The sequence below is a fragment of the Lepidothrix coronata genome, unplaced genomic scaffold (assembly GCF_001604755.1).
Source record: "Lepidothrix coronata isolate B3197 unplaced genomic scaffold, Lepidothrix_coronata-1.0 Scaffold316, whole genome shotgun sequence".
NCBI lineage: Eukaryota > Metazoa > Chordata > Aves > Passeriformes > Pipridae > Lepidothrix > Lepidothrix coronata.
In genome coordinates, this window is record NW_016690496.1 from 11,727 (window position 1) to 17,452 (window position 5,726).

Genomic DNA, 5,726 nt, shown 5'->3' on the forward strand with positions numbered 1-5,726 from the left:
ACAAGGAAATGGGGACACAGGGACACAGGGACACAGGGACACAGGGACAAGGGGCTGTGCAGTGAGAGGGGGACAGGGACAGGTTGGCACAGCAAGGCTGGGATGGGGACATGGGGACACACAGTGAGGACCCTGGTCAGGCTTCACCTGGAGGACCCAGAGCTGTGACAGGGGGTGAGGACACGCCACCCCCTGCAGTCCCCAGCCCTGCTGTCCCTGTCCCCAGCCCCCTGCCACCCACCCCGTGCCCTTTGCCAGTGGGATTTGTGCCCGAGCCCACGCTCAGTGACGGGAATTGCAGCACCTCCTCACTGCCAGCCTGGCCCTGTGCCCTTCACCCTTCCCAGCCCAGTTCCCTGTCCCTGGAGCCACCGCGTGTCCCTGTTTCCAGTCCCTGTGTCCCTGGTGCAGCCCGGTGTCCCTGTCCCCGGTGCATCCACATGTCCCAATTCCTTCTGCACCCGTGTTCCCGTTCCCAGCGCAGCCCCGTGTCCCTTTCCCTGTCCCTGATGCGACCCCACATCCCCCTTCCCGCTGCATCCACGTGCCCGTTCCCAGTGCGGCCACAAATCCCTGTTTTCGGTGCCGCCGCGCGTCCCTGTCCCCAGTTCAGCCAGGAATTGTCCTCGATGTGCCTGCACGTCCCCACGTCCCCAGAGCAGCCCGGTGTCCCTGTCCCCACCCCCGATCCATCCCCACATCCCCGTTCCATCTGCATCCACGCTCCCCATCCCCACCACATCCCTGTGCCCCATTCCCGGTGCAGCCACGTCCCTGTCCCCAGAGCAGGCCGGTGTCCCCTCCCCGCTGCAGCCGCGTGTCCCTGTGCCCGTCCCCGCTCCATCCCCACGCCCCCATTCCCGCTGCCTCCACGTGCCCCGTCCCGGGCGGGCGCTGCCGGGCGCTCCCCGCGCCGTGCCAGGCAGGTTTCCCCATGCCCTGACTGACAGCCGGGCCGGCCGGGAGCAGATACGGCGGCGAGATTAACACGGGACTAATTAAACCCCAAATTAAGGCTCCCATTTAACCCCGCTCCGAGCCGGCAGCTCCGTCGCCGCGTCGCGGAGAGGTCGAGTCCCGACAGTAATTCCTGCTCCCCGTGAGGAAACTGCTCCCTCCGGGCACGCCGTGACCTGGCACGCACTGCGGGCACGGGAATCCCATCGCGATAATCCCGATAGGAATCTCTGCCAGGCAGGCAGGTGCCCTTGTCCTCGGGGAGCAGGTGGGCAGCGCCGTGCCGGCTGTTCCCGGGGGTGCCAGCCATTCCCAGGGGTGCCAGCCATTCCCGGGGGTGCCAGCCGTTCCCAGGGGTGCCAACCGTTCCCCGGGACACCACGGCTGGCACTGGGCTGGGTCCTCGTCCCCATGATGGCACAGCTTGGGGACAGGGATAGGGTTGTGTCCCACCGTTTACTGGGAGCACCCCAGGGCGAGTGTGACACCCCCGTGGGAAGTGGGGTCACCCCGTGGGGGCTGTGACACCCCAAAAAGGGGCTGTGACCATCCCATGGGACTATGGCCACCCCGTGGGGACATCCCTTGGGACTGTGGCCACCCAGTGGAGTCTGTGACAACCCAGAGGGGGCTGTGACCACCCCGTGGGGGCTGTGAAACCCCTGTGGGGATGTGATCACCCCATGGTCACTGTGCCACCCCCGTGGGGACTGTGACCCCTCCACGGGGACTGTGGCCCCTCCACGGGGACTGTGACCACCCCACGAGGGCTGTGACCACCCAGTGCCACCACCGTCCCTGACCCAGCTGGCACCGTGCCCACCGTGCCACCCCCAGCATTCTCGGGGTCCCCCCCAAGGCTCCCGCCAGCACCTCGGGGGGGGTTCAACATCACCCCAGCGTCACCCCCTCGGGGCTGTCTGGGTGTGGTGGGGCCCCCCCAAAACCTCCGGGGAGGATCCCGGAGTGTCTCTCCCCGTCTGAGGCCCCGCGGCCGCCCCCGGGGGTGTCCCCTCGGGACGGGGCGACCCAGACGGCGCAGCCCCGTGGCACCCGCTGCAGACCCCCCCGGGGTTACCCCCCCGGGGCACCCCGAGATCAGCACCCACCCACGGGTGCGGGGGGTGCACAGGGACGTGCTCACAGGCACGCGGCGCACCGGGGGGGGTCACACGCGTGGATGTGACACCCTCTGTCCCCCGTCCCTGCACGGACATGCCCCGACCCCGCTCCTCCTCCCTCCGATCCCCCCCCCCCAATTTGTTTTATGGCAGAGCAGGAAATTGCCGCCCTTTCCGGAGCCGGGAGCGTTTGAAGTGCTCGGCCCCCAGGGCTGGGAGGGGGCTCGGGTGTCCCTCTGTCCCCGTGGAGCTTGGGGGGACATCCCTGCTCTTCCATCCCTCAGTCCCCCTGCTCCTGGGGGACCGGGAGGTGACTCTCCTCTCTCCCTCCATCTCTCTCTCCCTCCATCCCTCCATCTCTTTGTCTCTCCCTTCATCCCCCACCCCTATTTCCCTGGGGACAGGGGTGTCCCCAACCCCAATCCGGCACCGCCCCTGCCCCGTGCCAGCCCTTCCCACCCCCCTCCATCACCCACGGGGCACATCGAGGGTCCTGTCCCCCCTCCCCCGGGCAGGACCAGGCTGTGCCCAGCTCCGGGGGCAGCTCGGGGGGGTAGGAGGGGGTCGCTGCTGCCTCGTGCCCACCCTCACACGGGGTCCCGCTGCGTTTTTGGGGAGCACCGACCCCTCCTGCCCCCACCCCGGCTCCGGCAGGACCCAGAACCCCCCCAGTCACCCCTCGGTCCCCTCCCATCCCTTCCCGGAGCGGCTCCTGCTGCCTGATCACTGCGAGGGGTTGGAGGCGTTTGCCTCTTGCCTTATAATTTATGCAAATGAGCTCTGTAATTAGTTGTAATTTCAAGGCACGGCTCAGGGTTGCAGACAGAGGAGATCCCCCCTGGAATGCTCCGGCATCGCCGCAATTCCCTCCCCGTTTGTGGTCCCAGCCGAGGCTCCAGCCCTGCTCAGGGGGCTCCAGGAGTCCCCCCCAGATTCCCGGCCCCCCCAAATCCCTCCCTCCCTGCTCCTCACAGACCTGAGCCACTGCCCCCTCCAGCCACACATCCCAGCATCTCCTGCGGGGTGTTTTGGGAGGGGTCTGGAGGGTCCCGGGCGGGGCCTTGGGGTCCGGTGCCAGTGGGATTAGGGGGGTCAGGGCCTTCCCAGATCCCTGTCCCTGCAGGAGACACACTGTGTGTCCCACATCCCTCCCTGGAGAGGAGCCACGCTGGGAAGAGCTGGGATAGGAGCCATCCAGCAGCTGGGATCCCCGGGCAGGGACACGTCTCCCTCCCGCCAGCCCAGTCCCTGAAGCACTGGGGAGACTGGGAGGAGACCCCGAAGGGAAGGGACAGGGGACGTGCCACATGTGCACGATGCACAGGGAAGGTTGTTCCTGGTGGCTGTGGGGGAGCTGGAGGCTGGGGGACACCTGGGACAGCATTGCCACCATGGGGTCCCCGCTGCCTGTGGGGCTGGGGCTTGGGATGGAGCCTGGAATGGGGCTTGGGATGGGTTTTGGGGATCGGGATGGGGGTCGGGCAGTGCCTGGAGCAAACTGCTCCCAGCCCCAGAGAGATGCTGGTGGCCACAGTCTGGCAACCAGAGGGGCAGCCAGGGAGCCCAGGGCCACCACCCCAGCCCCAATAACACTTGGAATCCCCCTTCCCCCGGAGCCCCGGGAATGGCCCCTGGATCCTCCCAGACAGGCAGAAAGGGAGGAGAGGCAGCGAGACCCTGAGGGTTGGGGTCCCCCCACATCACCCCCATCCCCCCCGTGCCCCACAGAGCACTTGTGTGTGTTCCCCCCTCCTCTGCCCTGCCAAACCCCCTCAGCTGCTTGTCCTGCCCCTTCACATCCCAGTGCCCCCATCCCAGTGCCCCCATCCCGCTGCTCCCACCCTGGGGTCCCAATCCCAGTGTCCCCACCCTGGGATCCCCATCCCGGGGGTCCCTACCCCAATGTCCTCATCCCGGGGTCCCCAACCCGGGCTTCCCATCCCATTGTCCCCATCCCGGTGTCCCCATCCCAAAGTCTCCACCCTGTGTTTCCCATCCCAGTGTCCCCATCCCGGTGTCCCCATCCCAGGAGCTCCATCCCCGTTCCTGCCCCAGCCAGGCCGTGGTGCCACGCTCACCCCACGGGCGGCCGCGTTTTGGTGGCGGCGGCGGCGGTGGAGCCATTCCCTGGGATGATGAAAACCAGGAGAGTTTTCCCCGGGGCGAAGGAGTTCCCTGCACCCTCCGCCCGGCCGGGCGCTTGGCAGGCTCGCCGGGAGGTGTGGGCACGCCGGGATCGCGGCGCTGCCGGCCCGGTCCCGGCTCTGGAGAGGCACCGGAGCCTTTTCCCGTGGGATTCGGGGCAGGGGGGGCTTCCACCGAGGGTCCCCGCGCGGTTGTGGCCGCCCCCAGCCAGGCCCCGGGGGTTTGGCTGTGGAAATGGGGACACGACGCGCCGGTGATTAAGTGGCTCCACTGGTGTTGTCACCCGGCAGTCCCGGGGTTTCTCGGCAGCCTCGGGGGGGACACGGGGGACGGGGAGGGTTGGACACCCACGGCTGAGCAGGGATGGGGTAGCCCAGCACCTCCCGGTCCCTTTGGGGGTGCCCCAAATCCCATTTGGGTCGTGGTGGGTCCTGCAACGATCATCCCACTCCCTCCTGCCGCGGGTCCAGCTCCGGCCCCAAAACTTGTCCCCTGTGTCCGTCCCCGTCCCATTTATCCCACGGCACAGGGCTGAGCCACAACGGGGGGGCACTGAGCCCCCCACGGGGACAGGTGACACCTCTGGGGGGCAGGAGCAGCGGTCACCTCGGTGTGACACCCCCGGAGTGGGGAGACAGACGGGGGGACCCCGGGAGGGGTGGCAGGAGGAAGGTGGGGCACGTCTGTGTGTCACCCCCGGGCGGGAGGACAGGAGGGGTGCCCGGGGGTCCCCGGGGGTGGCGGGGGGGTGGCAGGAGGAGGCGGCCACGGGCGCGGGAGGGAGGCGGTTGTTTCTTTCTTCTTTAATTACCCCCCTGTTTGCGGTGTCTGCTGCGAACTTCCCGTCCCCTCCCTCCGCTTTCATCCGCCGGATCCTGGGACCGGAGCCGGCTCCTGTCAAGCGGCGGGGCTGGGGCTCTGCCTCCAAGGGTTAAAATCACCGGGGCCGGGGGTGGAGCTGGGCGGGGGGGCGGAGGGAAGAGCCGGCGGCCGGGCTGGGACCCGGCCATTCCTGCTCGCCCGGCCCAGTGGGTGCCCCGTCCCTGGGGAGCCGCGCGGGTCCCTCGGGGTCCCCTCGGGAAGCAGCGCCCGCGCCACGCCGATGAGGACGGACCCACCGGGACCTCGCTGCCGCCGCTAGACCCGTAGGTACCCCCGGGACCGCGGGGGATCCCTGACGGGACCCTCCGGGAGGGTCCCGTCTGCCCCTGACCGACGGCTGGGAACGGGCCGCCCGCTCCGGCCCCGGCAAGTCTCTACTCGCCGAAACGCCGCGTCCAGTGGCCACCGAGCCCCGGGGCTGCCGGCCCCGCCGCCTCCCGGGACGCCCCGATGTGTCCCCCCCCACCCCAATTTACAGCGCGAAGGCCCCTCCCGCGGGGCTGAGACCCCTTCCCGTGGGATTGAAACCCCTTCCCGCGGGATTGAAACCCCTTCCCGCGGGACTGAGACCCCTTCCCGTGGGATTGAAACCCCTTCCCGCGGGATTGAAACCCCTTCCCG